The sequence below is a fragment of the Chaetodon auriga genome, chromosome 18 (genome assembly GCF_051107435.1).
Source record: "Chaetodon auriga isolate fChaAug3 chromosome 18, fChaAug3.hap1, whole genome shotgun sequence".
Classification (NCBI taxonomy): domain Eukaryota; kingdom Metazoa; phylum Chordata; class Actinopteri; order Chaetodontiformes; family Chaetodontidae; genus Chaetodon; species Chaetodon auriga.
Window position 1 is genome coordinate 4715804 of NC_135091.1, and position 14302 is coordinate 4730105.

Below are 14302 nucleotides of genomic sequence, written 5' to 3' on the forward strand. Positions count from 1 at the left end.
AAAAAGCTGACCATTTACTGACTTGAAACCATCTTATCTATCCCATTAAACCAGAAAAATATGTGGTTAGCGTGCACAGCTAACTCTAGCTGGGTGCATGTGCAGGACAAAAAACTGAAGCAAAGGACGTTTCATTAATGTGGCGTTCAGGCCTCGGTGTGCAGACTTCCTCTCCTTGATTATCTCGCCTCAGCTCAGCTCTGCAGGCTCCTTCCTCGTGATCTCCATCTTCTTCTCTCCCTCTGTTGAAGGTTTTGCAGCTGCACGACCCAACATGTGTTGACTGTTGGTGCATCTTAACCACATATACGCGCTGAAACCAACACAGATCAGCTGTTTCTGAGGAACCAGGCATGAAAACAGCAGCTAAGAAAAGAAAAAAACAAACTTTGCAGTTTCATCACAGCCTTTGTTTCATTGGCCCAGAACCAAGCTCCTCATAATTGAGGCATTCTAACAGTCCGTAACGGTCCTGTGTGAAACGTCAAAACATGCTCTTTTATGAGTGTTTTGTTGTTGTTTTGATGCATGAAACAGTGTTTCCCTTTTTTTGCTGTTCTTTTCCCGGCCAGCAGAGTGCGCCGCTTTGGCAGTGCAGCCTGAGGGGAGATTAACCTGCAGGTCTCTGAGACAAGGAAGGGGAACACACACACACACACACACACACACACACACACACAGATTCACACCCTCTCTCACTTTCAAAGCTAGCGAGTATACACATGCAAGGGGGGCGGCGACGCAGGTTCAATGACTTTGATCGTGTAATTCCTGTGTAATCTCTGTAATCTTTTAAAGCAGAGCTCTTTGAATGTATGGTGTATGCGTGCGAGTGTGTGTGAGTGACAATGTGCATAGTGTACGTCGGTTTAACACGGGGGAGTCGAGGCCCGGACGGCCGGAGAGAGAACCTTTAAGAATCAAACCCTCGGTGTTTCAGTCCGGTCCAGTTTTCTGCTGTGAAGATGTGAAAATGAGCGGACCGTGTGTTTGTGTGTGTGTGTGTGTGTGTGTGCGCCGCACAGACTGAGCTGGAGCCTCAATCACAGCTTCAGCTCCTTAAAAGGGTTCAGTCTGAGTGTCAGGAGGCACCTGGAGACTTCCCACTCACCTGGAGGACAGCATGGACAGGTGCCACGAAGGCGCACTTTGACCTTTTTATCATCATGAAGTTCCATCTGATGTAAAGTCGCTGATGTTCCTCCTGTTTGTCAAATAACAACGAAATGAACACATCCTGTTTTCATGTTTATATGAAATAAATGCAAAATAAATCCTGAGAACTTCAGCTTGGTGTGTTGTCTGTCTGTTTTAAGGAACTGCATCCAGCTGTAAAGCTCATTGTGACCCTGTGATAGGAAACACGAGCCGCTGTCTGCTGAAGCCTCTTAAACAGAGCTTTAAAAACGTTGAGAGTTCAGGCCACGAACGAGTGAAATTATCCTCCAGGAAGAAAAGGCGGCAGCTCACAGATGCTCCAGCTGTTTTTGAGCATCACTTTGTGAAAACTTGAAGAGAGGCCGTTAAAAAAAAAATGTAGTTTTGTCCTTTATGGACACCATGTGAGTCATATACATGTTAAAGTAAAGGTGGAGCTCAACTTCAGGCCAGCCAATGAGCAAGGTGGCATACAGCTGTTGTGACCAATGGAGGAGCTCCGATGTTGGCCATCATCTTATGGAGCATAAGGATCAGAAGTCATTTAGCATTTTTTGGCAGAGAGCGCGGCGAGTGATCCTGTTGGACAAAGCGGAGAGCTGATTGTGCTGCAGGAGAGCTTTGTGTGGTTTCTATTTCCATTTTGACCCATATTTCCCCATTTGAATCCACAGCATTGACAAGCTGGGCACAGTCATCCCTGTGAAGAACAAACCTTCGATCTTCTTACGGGCACTTTATAAATATCTACAGGGGGTGAATGTTTGATATTCAAAGCCATCGTCCTCCCGAAATCCATACATGGCTTTTAGGCATTGGCCCTTATTTGACAGTCAAGAGTGTGCAGAGACAGGAAACGTGGAGGTGGAGGGTGAGGGGTGACGACATGCAACAGAGGGCCTGTAGACACGGTCATGTGGTGTACGCCTCACTCACGAAGCTGCAGGGGAGCTCCAGAAATGCATTGTCCTGTCAGATCTTCTCATTTAAGTCAAGGAGAGACTGAATCTTCCAAAATGTCGAACGGGCGGTGCTTGATGAACTCTGGTTAACGCATACATGGACACATGATATCCCAAGCAGAGAGTATTTAGCGCTGTCACGCTGCCGTCACGGCCTGCTGTGCAGAAAGCTCGACAGTGAACACAACATCAGGAACACAGTGACGAAACTGTCAAACGAACACTTATCGTTAGAGACCTGTGATGAAAACCGAAATGAGAAAGCTCCCCCTTCGTTTCAGCATGACCAAGGATTTCCATTTTGTCCCTCACAGACCACCATTAGCAATATTGATCCCCCCCCTTCTGTCAAACTCAGCTGTCTCGCAGTGTTGGCTTTTTAGCCTCTAATGCTTTTGTTTATCCTCAAACGCAACAGAGGCAGATCAGAAACAGATGAATCGACGCCCGGGTCGACGCCGCAGAAGTTGAAAGCAGAGTTAGTCAATTACAGCAGAGTCCTCCAGCTCTGAGCCTTTGGTCGGCCATAAGCTGGTACGCTGTTTCCTTAAGTCGCCCGCTGCCGGAGAAATCCTGTTTACTGTGTAACAGCCAGTGTGGATGTCAACCGCAGCGTATACGCATGCACCTGAGATCACAGGCCTGCTGCTTTATGGCAAGACAAACAGCCACATTACACAGTCACACACCGCAACACACAGGAAACACACCACAACAACACTCACAGAAGCATATTGGGTGCGGGGGGGGGGGGGCTGTGAGTGTGAGTGTGAGTGTGTGTGTGTGTGTGTGTGTGTGTGTGTGTGAGACAGACTTCTCCTGTATAATTACCAGGGAAGTCTCCTGATGTGGAACCTTTGCTGTTCTCACAATGAACCCATTTACCGCTGCAAACCATCAAACACCTGCCAAACGCACACACACACACACACACACACACACTCAGATGCTGATGGTTTACATATACCAGCATGCACACACACACACACACACACACACACTCACACAGGCCTAGAGAAACACACACACACGCAAACCATTTCAAACGAATGCAGGGAAATAAACAGAGACGAGAGCACACAACCCCTTCACCCCTCTGGGAATTTTACTATTCTGCACTTCTCTGCTTCTCTCATCCCTCTCTCTCTCTCTCTCTCTCTCTCTCTCTCTCTCTCTCTCTCTCTCTCTCTCTCTCTCTCTCTCACACACACACACACACACTCTCTCTCTCTCTCTCTCCCCCTTTCTCTCTTCGTCTCTTCCTCTGCTCCTTTGTCTCCCTGATTATGCAGTCGATCCCAGGGTGCGCTACTCACTGAGATCATCCACCTGTCAATCTGAAGCACACACACACACACACACACACTTTGCACACACACACACACACACACACTTTGCACACACCATTCCACCAGTGATATTGATACAGAGGAAATATTAATGACTTCACTCACCTGCAATACACTGTTGTATCTTGCACTTCTGTGCACTTCCAACACCGGGCCATGCAATTCATCAAGACGCAGTTCTGGAAACTTCCACTCAAAAAAAAAAAAAAAAGGTGGTGAAATAACACTGAATGCTTTGTCTCTGAACACACACAGACGTGTCAGAAAGCGTCACATCAAGTGGTAAAAATGCAAGATGGCGTGTAATTGTAGCGCTTCTTCGGCACGTCGTGTTGTTATTGGCACTTTGGCGTACGTGTGTTTTTAGGAGATTTGGGATGGTGCAATCCCGAATCACATGGTTTTATTCAGGAGTAAATATGACGGTAAAGTCTCCACATGCAAGGAAGGACCGAGGCAGTGATATGGACGAGGACGAATGTGAGGTGTGAGTATATCGTGGTGGTATCTTCTCCGTCTCGGCGTCTCAGTGCATGTTGGATTAATCACATGCATATTTAAGTGTGCTGTTTATTGTAGCATGTCTGCGTTTGACCGAAGCGCTGCCCCTCACGTGAACTCCTGAGCATCCTCACACCAGGAGCGTCCGTCAATATGTTGAAGTATGAAGGAGCAGAGCAGCAGGCTCTCCCTCTTAATTCGGGAGGTTTTCTTTGCATCCGGCCTTTATTCACACATCTTTATCACTGAAGTTTCAAAGCAATCGAGGTTCCTGAAAGACGACTCTGAGGCTAATAGGTTAAAGATAAAGATGGTGGTGATCTAGATTTTTGTTATTGTCAGTAGAAAAGACAAAAACCTGAAAATTACTGAAGACGTAAATCCTCCAAATTGAAAATATACCTCAAAACAGGTCAAATGATTTTAAAGACCAGGTCATCTGCATTTAACACTCAAATTCTGCAACAAAATCACTTCAGTCCGATGGAACTGCGAGTGGATTTGCTCACCAGGCATAGAAGTGAAGTCGAAGTCGAGTTCAACTTCGATGAACTGTAACTCGCCGGTTTGTGCCGTTGACCAATAGCAAGCCATCTTGACACCGTTGACCTTCGAGGGAATCAAGAGGCGGAGAACAGAGGAAGCTGTCGTAGCTTATTAGCTCTCGTTTAGCCTCCTGTGTCAGAGTATGAACTGCTGCACAGACGGTCTGCAGACAGTTATGAGACGACTGATTTAAGCAGCTATTCTGGTAGCATCCGAGCTAACAAGCTTGCTAACCCTTCAAGAGCTCTACCGGATCAACTGATGTGCAACCATGAGAGGAAAATGTCAACAGAAAGAGGTTCAGGGAGCTGCTGGCATGTTTGCAGCTAGCTCGACAGCTGCGGTAATTTACTAAGTAGCCGTGCGAGTACGTCGGACATGACCACCAGTTGATGTCTGCCAAGGTCAAGAAGAGACCTTCATTAAAGGAAGAGGATGGCGAGTCCTGCTTCTGCGTACGTGAGGCAGCAGGCGTGTCCTTCACCTTCGTCACATGCAGTCGGTCTTTGTTTCAGAGCAACAGTGCACAGCAGACGGACGGACGGACGCGTATCATCTCGCCTCTATAGCTCATTTCATTCCTCTGTCTCACTCCATCACTCTCTGCGATCCTGAGGCCTTAGCCTCATGTGCTCTGATGGTAGAGGTTACCATGGCAACGGAGTGGTCTTGTGGCCCTGGACGCACGCACACAGGCGTTCGCTCTTCCTCTCTCCCTCCATCTCTCCCCGTATCTTCATGCATACATATTCGGAGCTACAGGTGCCCCCAAAAGTATCATCCTTCCTGATTTTGATTGACACACTCGAGGGGCGGCGGATCACAATTAGTGATGGTGCTAATTTCCCACAATGCCCTGCAGCCACTGGGCACCCACTGCGCCCGCAGCCAGCTCATCAATATTCATGAGCCATCTGATGAATATGCAAATGCGGGAAAGCGGCGGTGTCCAGGTGAACAACCGCAGCTCACCAATCAGAGGCTGCCGTGCGCACTCCACATCCAGGGGTGGGAGACGTGGCAAGAAACGGAAGTCAGGGCATCAAAGGCAGCTCGTCGTCAGTGTGATTTAATTAATGTACATAATGTTGATGCTAAACGCTGAGATCTAAATTAAGACTAACCTTAGTATCACAAATTCTATCAAATCCGAGGTTTAATTTGCTGATTTTAAACCAAAAAGTCTGCTTTAGTCTGTAAATAATAAACTCCCTTTTTGTAAGTTTAGCTCCACATTAATTGGATGATGATAGGACACTTCATCCTACTCTTCTAACCTCACATAACTCAGACTTCAACCTCAGCCTTACAAACATAATTTCAACCTTAAATATGGGTTTATTCTAACTGATCATAACATATATTCTGACTTCTCATCCCAACATTTTGAATTGTAAATCCAGCATTTACCCCGATCCTATCCTTTCTCATGGATTATATGTTTGTCTGATTCTTAATCGTAATTTCTTGGACTATAAAGTCATGTGATCTAATCCTGGTTTGAACCTCGTGATCTACAGGCTTCACTTTAATCACAACCTTCATCTTAACTCCTCTACAGACGTTCTATGTAATGTTGTTTTTAAGTAGATGGAAAAACTGATATAAATTATGATTGTGCCACGAAGGCATAAGCAGATAAACATTAAATAAGTCAACAAACATGTCGTCTTTGAATGGATTTCCTTTCAAACCACAGCTGCTCTTCTATTCTCAGATGCTCAACTGTAAATAAAGATGTAAAGATTAGACTGATAAATAAGTGGAGCCGATAATTCAGCCAATAATAGCTTATCAAAGGTCGCTCGAGCTAGTAAGAAGACATCGGAGGTCAGTAATTCATAATCGAGGTAAGAACAATATCATGTTGCAGACGCTTCAAAAGGGATCATCAGCTTTTTTAAAGTCTCAAATATCAACATTAGTGTTGGCTTGAAAAATACAGTGAGGGTCTGATTCTTCATTGGTCTCTTTTTATCGGCAAAGCATGCGCACACATCCAATCTGACTCTGTTTGACTGTAAGCAGGAAGCAGATTTTGATCAAATTTGTTGGACACACAGCAGAGTCAGAGATTGATCTGGAAGTTCAACCATTAGGAGATATTTGTTTTGTTTTGTTTTTTGCCAAACTATGAAATTAACAGAAGCACAGGCTCGATTTGAAGTCCTCAGGGGTTGTCGTCGTAGAGAAAATCCAAATCACTGTAATGAACCGAGGTGACAGGCCTGACGTCTGTGGGCGGGATGTATTTTCGCACACAGTTGCTTTCAGCCTCTGCTTGCTTTGAAAACAGCCGCACTTAATTGTTGGAGGTTCGGTTCAGAAAATATTTATCAGTAGAAGTAGTCTGCTAACCCTGCAAGAGCACATGTCTTGTTATTACACTATCATATGAAAGTGTTTTTGCTGTTTTGAGTGGTTCAAACATACAATCACGCACACACACACACACACACGAAGCCACACCGGGAGCTGCTACGCTGCAGATCTGGGAGAAAAACCAAAGCGGACAGATCAGAGCGGAGATATAATCAACCATGAGTTCTGAGGAAAAAGCATTTCGCTCCTTCCTTCCAGTCCTCCTCTACCTCCTCTCATCTCAACACCATCTTCCACCCCCCCCCCAACCCCCATCCGCCTTGTGTGGAGCTCATACGGCGGCTGGTGGTGCCAAACAGACCCAGATCAGGGTCTGAATAGACAAAAACCGGCTCAGGACCCACAGCACAAACTCTGGGATGGGGCTCACGTCGAGGCAGGCGCTCCGGTGCAGAGTTCAGCTAAACCAGAAGGTTTATTGCTAGGTGTGTGTGTGTGTGTGTGTGTGTGTGTGTGTGAGTGTGTGTGTGTAGGTGTTATTGAGAAGCATGGCTTTCCCCTGAGAGATCCTCCATTAATTGTGAAGTGAAGGAGCCTGAGGGCGACACCAGGGACCTCCATTAAACACAGACAGGCAACTGACAACCTCTCTCTCTCTCTCTCTCTCTCTCTCTCTCTCTCTCTCTCTCTCTCTCTCTCCCCACTTTCTTTTTCTCTCACCCCTCATCCCCTCCCTCATTTATCCTCTAAAATTCAAATTCACATTCAAATTTAAACAAGGTTCATTGCCATGAAAGGAGCAACCTAATGTCGGCAAAGCAGCAACAACACACAAAAGAAAATAGTTTTGTTGATTCTGGGAGGCTGCAAACAAGGAATGTATCATCTAAACGTCGCGTGCATGCATAAAATATCGGATTTTCGCAAATTCTGAGCAGCAATTACCCTCGTTAAACGGCTTTTGTTGTGCAGGAATCTTCTGCTTTTGTCTGCTTCCATCAGCTGAGGTTGAGTCAGGTTTCTAATTTCATCTGAAACACACACACACACACACACACCTCAGACTTCTACAACTCAAGATGCCCCAATTTATACTTTTAAAACATCTCACTCTTCTTTAACTGGCTTTTTATTGCTCCTATTTGTCTCGTTCCACACTGCAGCTGGTAAGTCTGCAGTCAGTGCAGGTAAACTTTGAGTCCTCAGAAGCGAGTTGAAACTTACTAATGGTGCTGGTTCTCTCCTCGGAGCCTGCCCATACTATGGGTGCTTTTTGTAGCCGGGCTGTGAGTCCCTTATGAACTTATTTCCAGAGCAGGGTAATTATTGCAGGTACAACGCCTCAGGATGAGTACCTGATTCCCAACAGGATCTGTCTGGACTCCTGAAAAAGCCCATATTGAGATCTTCTCCAAACTGCCAGTCAGCAGCTAGATCTTCACCACAGGAAGCTCTGTTTTCTCGTCCCCCCGGTGAATCTGCTGCTTCTCCAAGTACGATCTCTGCTCTGAATATGAAAATGCTTCAAAAATGGTCACCTATTATCTGTGGCTGCTCTCATTTTCATCCTCTTTCAGGTGTTTTTCCTGTGCGTGCGTGTGTGTGTGTGTGTGCGCGTGTGTGCGCACGTGCATGTGTGCGCGTACGAGCAGTGAGGGTCGCCAGCCACTAGAGGGAGCAGCAGTAGTGTGGAAAAGGCTCTCGTGTGTCAGTCCTCACTCAGCCCATCCATCACTTTGACCATCACACACACACTCAGTACAGTATATGTACATACTGCTGTAGGCAAATACCAATGAACCTAATGGAGTCCACCTTACCTCTGATTATCAATGAATTTGCTGGGTGAAGCCCTGATGTGCATTTTATTCACGTGCACAAACACACACATGCACTCACTGACTCACACACACACACACACACACACACATATACACATACGCTATAGCAGATGTTAAGGATTAGTGTGTGTGTGTGTGTGTATGGGTGTGTGTGTGTGCGTAGCCTCAGGCACTGTTCAACAATGCATTATTCCTGAGTGCACCAGTTAAGAGGGGCACTCCGTCTCCATGGCAACCACCCCGGCTCTGATGTAAACACGGGGGTAGCTGAACGTCAACCCCAATAAAGTGGAAGATTTGCCCCCCAGTTCAGGCACAATGGAAGACAACGACGGCGTGCCGGAGTGTGAGAACGTCGCAGCAGCTCCTGGAGCAGCGCGAGGCTCGTCTGCTGAGGGCACCGCGGGTAAAACCGAGGTCAAGCGGATGTTTCTGTGAAAGCTGCGTTTTTCACACCACGAGTGAGAGTTTGAAGCTCTGCCAGCACAAACTGAATCTGAGAGCCACTCGTAAAGGATAAACACACTCGTTCCTCTTTTAATCTCAGCCCGGTTAACCCAAAGTTTGCTCACAGCGTCCCGACAATCTCCGTCTTTAATCCTCGGTGTAAAAAAACCCCAACAAAGCCACTTACTTCCTGGTTAACATCTGAGGGAACCCTGCTTTGTTATACGATGCAGACGGCTGCCAACTTTTGGCAGCCTGCAGAGAGAATGGTGGATTTCTGGAGAGATTAGTATAATCAGTGGAGTCCCACCGGGGCTAAATATAGGTCGACCAGAAGCAGAGAATCTAAGCTAAGAGAGGAGTAGCTACTGGTGGCCACGGGCAACGTTTTGAGGCAATGTTGCAGGGCAACTGTGACCAACAGTGTGTTTTTCATTATGCCTCTTTTCCTTGGAGCCTTCTGCTCAGCAGTAATCACACTGAATGTGTCCCATTTTCACTCAGCTGAAGGGAACACAGTCCATGGCCGTTACCACACAAAGCTGCCCGCTCTTCATGAAAAATACATCGTTAAACACAGCGTTGATCAACCCGTTGCATTTACTGCAACGAATTACTGCTGTTTGATCAGAACTAGAGGCTGTCTGAGCAGCGAGTCACAGAAGACAGCTCTGTTCTGAGCCGCGTCTGCAACATCCTGCGTTTAGCGACTCTCAGATCGCTGGAAGACGCAGATTTGTTGCAGGTTCGTCATCTTGAGACGGATGAAAGCCATCAATTGCTCCCATCACTGAAAGCTGATGGGAAATTCTCGTGTTTTCCCTCACGTTTGCATCTCTGATATGTATCTTCAGAAACAAAATGTAGCATCTTTAAGTGCAAATGAGTCCTCCTGCAGGAGAAGAGCGGCTTTAATTCTGTTCTGGAGGAAAGAGGTAAATAAATATTGTCTGATGTTGTGTCATCTGTTCTTATTATGCTATCAAATTCAGTTAAAACACACAGCATAATACTATTTTGGCGCGGTTGTATTTTACTGTCCCATTTTCTACCATTTATTGTATCATTTCCAGCCACACCGGTGTTGAATACTCTGTCGTACTGCGACATGTGAAGTGAGGTGAAGTGTTTTGTTTTTTTTTTAAAGCATGAAAAAGATGTTTCTGCTACACAATTATGTGTATATTTTTCAGACTTTATTCCTTTTTTCTTGTGATTTGTTGAATCATTTTGCCTCCTCGGAGCATTCTGGAGAAAAAAATCCCTCCATGGTTGAACTGGTGACAACAAGCATGCAACCAGCAACTCGGGTCATAATTAGACATTTCTGCATTTAAAGCAGTCACGAGCTGAAAAGGCTTTGAACCACCTCCGTTTTATATCATACTGCATTATTTTTATTGGTCATATCATATCATGTAGCCGTTACACAAGTAAGAATAAGAATATAAAATAAAATAAAATAGATAGAATAGAAATATAAAAACTGTAAGTCATAATAATGTGATGAAACACAATAAAAATACTGTTTACATGCCTGTATCAACATCTATATAAACATAGATATAGCCGATAACCTCAGTGTTGATAGTCCAAATATCACCAAATTTGATGGCCAACATTCATTACAACCCTACAGCATAGCATAGCATAGCATAGCATACAGAAGAGCTTTATTAATCTATGTGTGCAGATTATGACATTAAAAACAAAACTACAGAGCGGACCACGACATAAACTTAACAGTTTTGATTTATTTCAACAACAGCTGATCGTGAGGTTTGTTTAGAAAAAAAAAAAAAAAAAAGGAAACTGTTCTGTGGTTCCCCAGAAAACAAATAGCTGAGTGTCGAGTGAAACCCGCCAAAGCCAGCATGTCATGTCCACCACCTCATCCAGGCAGAGCCATTATTGTCTGGAAGCCACACAGGCAGAAAAGTAGGGGCGACGGGGGTTATAATGCTCATGAGTGTGTTTATAAGTGTGTGTGTGGATCCTAAACTATCTCTCCATTGGAATGGGTTCTTGTGTGTGTGTGTGTGTGTGTGTGTGTGTGTGTGTGTGTGTGTGTGTGTGTGTGTGTGTGTCTGACAGCTCAGATGAGGACTGGCTGCAGGCAGCTGCTTTGCTCGAGGCCACATTCAGTTCCGTCGCGCTGCATTAGTCCCCAACCAACCTGTCACCCCTAGCAAGAGAGTGATAGCACGCAGCACACACACACACACAGACGCACACTGCACTAAACATTTACACACATTCATCAATCACCCATTTCCCATGTGCTCATGAGCGGCACACAACACATTGACACTTGCAAAGTAAAGCTAATGCAAAGATTATTCCTCACTTTATCCCGCGTCGATCGCACACGGCGCCGTCGTCCACGTTAGCACGAAGCTGTTTATCAGTTAGGGGGAAAGTGTTAATCAGAGCGACTTTAGCTAAAGTGCAGTGTGTGTGTGTGTGTGTGTGCATGTGTGTGTGTGTGTGTGCAGTCCGTCAGTGCTGATATGCTAGTGAGGGGGACTAACCGGAGTTGAGTGGAGTCTTTTGTAGCGCAGGCGAGGCCCTCAGGCACAGCCCCAGACCTAGATCCCCCCACCACCACCACCCACCCACACATCCACGTCTCACACACACACACACACACACACACACACACACCACATGCATATGCCCTCGGCCGTCGTGCTGTAGATCTGATGTGACAACTACAGTGGGGCAGACTTTCCCACCATCAGCCTGCGTTTCGACGGGATGTGACCACGAATGTATGAAAGTGTGTGTGTGTGTGTGTGTGTGTGTGTGTGTGTGTGTGTGTGTGTGTGTGTGTGTGTGTGTGCGCGCAGCCGTGGTGGGGTGGGGTTAGTCGAGGGGTGCCATAATGAGGCTCGGTTTGGTGGGACAGATGTTGGGATTCGGAGGGCATCGGTTGAGACAAGGAAGTGATGGTTCATTAGTATAAGAATCTCTCTCTCCCTCTTTCAGCCTGTCTGCTTCCTTGTGTTTTTCTGTCTCTATCACTGCCTTTCTCTCCCTCTCTCTCTCTGGTATGATTTCCTGTGCCCGGAGCCACTGACAGAGGCAATTCTTCCCCACTCTGCTGCAATGGTGCATCTCTGATTAACTTTTTATGACTCCACTATAACAGCCAGACACACACACACACACACACACGGAGGCCGACGCCGGCTGGAGACGCAGGCCAGCGATGAGATGAATCGACCGAGAAGTTTGCACGTTGGCTCAGCCGGGCTAATAGCCTGTAATGGAAGCGATACATGGGCGCGATCGGACAGGATGGAGAGCTGCGGCCCGGCGAAATGCAGGGGAACTCGTTTTTTCTTGCCCTCAGTCGAGTGCAGGGTGGTTGGGCAACAGTGCTCGTGGAGTTGCTTCATCTTAACTGTGGTCACGGATGAGAATCTAATCTGTAATAGATTTTTAACCCTCATTTTATTGCTCATTGCTGGTTGTGCTGACGTGAGTTTTAAGATTTGGAGCGTGAGGCATGGACGTAAAGGGGCTCAGCATCAGTCTCACAGGTCGAAGTCAGTTTAGAAAGAGCCTGTATAACGTCTCCTGTGGCTCTGGAGGAGTGATGTCACTCAGGTGTCTTGGCTGAGGTTTGGAGACTTCAGATTAGAAACAGGAAGTGTGGACTTTGAAAGATGCAAGTTGCATTATGGGAAGTGTACGATCCAGTGCTGCTGGAGCTTGACCCATTCGAGGGAGTGCAGAAATCTCAAGACTTGACTTGTCTCATATAGTCTCAGACCTGACCTGGACTCGGTACAAGTTGAGACTTTTCTCTGACTTGCTTCAAACGACTTGAGACTGAGAACTTTAATTTGCACTTGTCTCAAATTACTTGAGACTAGACTGAAATAACTCGACATGGACTCAAAACTCGGCCTGGACTATTTAAGATAAGAGTGAGACTCATTTTTGAGACTTTTTCTGATGAACTCGAGACTCGTGCTCGTCTCAAACGACTCAGAACTTGACTTGAAATTACTCTGACAGATTGAAGACTTGATGCTCTGACTTGTCTCTGATGAGTCAAGACTTGACTGGAGACTCGAAACGACACGATGGGAGTGGGACTGTCAAACAATGAGCTGTAACTCTACATTATGTATTCATGCACTGAGATACAATGAAGAGCTTTGTAACATTCCTCTGATGGCAAAAAAAAAAAAAAAAAAGCCTCGTAAGAAGCAGAGAGAAACAGGAGCTGACTGAGAGGGTGGAGGAAACTGACGGTGGTCAGAGCCCAAATCAGTCAGTGGAACAGGAAGCACCGCTACATCACCACAGACACGAGCAAATGGATGTTAAGTGCGCTCCACCTGTGGTGCCAGGAGTGACCCACTTCCTGCCCACATGTTCAGAGACGCTCTCACAGCTCACCCTGAAGCTCGAAGCGTCTCATTTGGGGATTTCAGAGTTTAACAAGCTGATAAGCGGTCCATAATGTACATCAGCGATCATGTCTGCGTTGCATTATGCAGAGGCGTGTTTCTGTTATCAGACAAAACATCGTTATAAGACAGTACAGTTCAACAGCAAAACAAGCCACAACCAGGGTGTACATTATCCAGAGTGAGCATCCAGGTGAATCAACACCTGTCTCAAACACTTTCAGCAAAAACTGAACATTCAAACCTTCACGACGGCTGGATTTAACGCAGGACTCTTGTATTAGCCTGCATCAGTTTTAGCTCTAATAACCTCAAACTGAGTGTCAACACGTTGAATAATATGTGTGTTGCATCCTCAGTACCAGGCTGAAGCACCTACAGCTGACTGATGGTGTGAAGCTGAAGCTCAGCGTTGAATGATGGACTTTTAAGAAAGAGAAGAAACGATCAGAAACAGGTGCCTCCTTCAGGAACAGAACAATCCAAAGCCTGCTCGTCCGCCACCTTCATGTGGGCTCGCGTTGTTTCTGCTCTGCTCTCCTTGTTCCTTCACGTGCAGAGAACCCTCGTCTGCGGAAAGCTTCTTCATTCACTGTGTTTTCTGCTCGGGGCGGAACATAAAAATAACACAATCATAAAATCCACATAAAAGAGTAAAACAATGCAAATAAAAGCACGCAACGGCACGGCACGGGCGGCCATTAAGACAAACTGTCCTGATGGAGTTTGTCGTTTCTGCCTCCTCTCCTGGC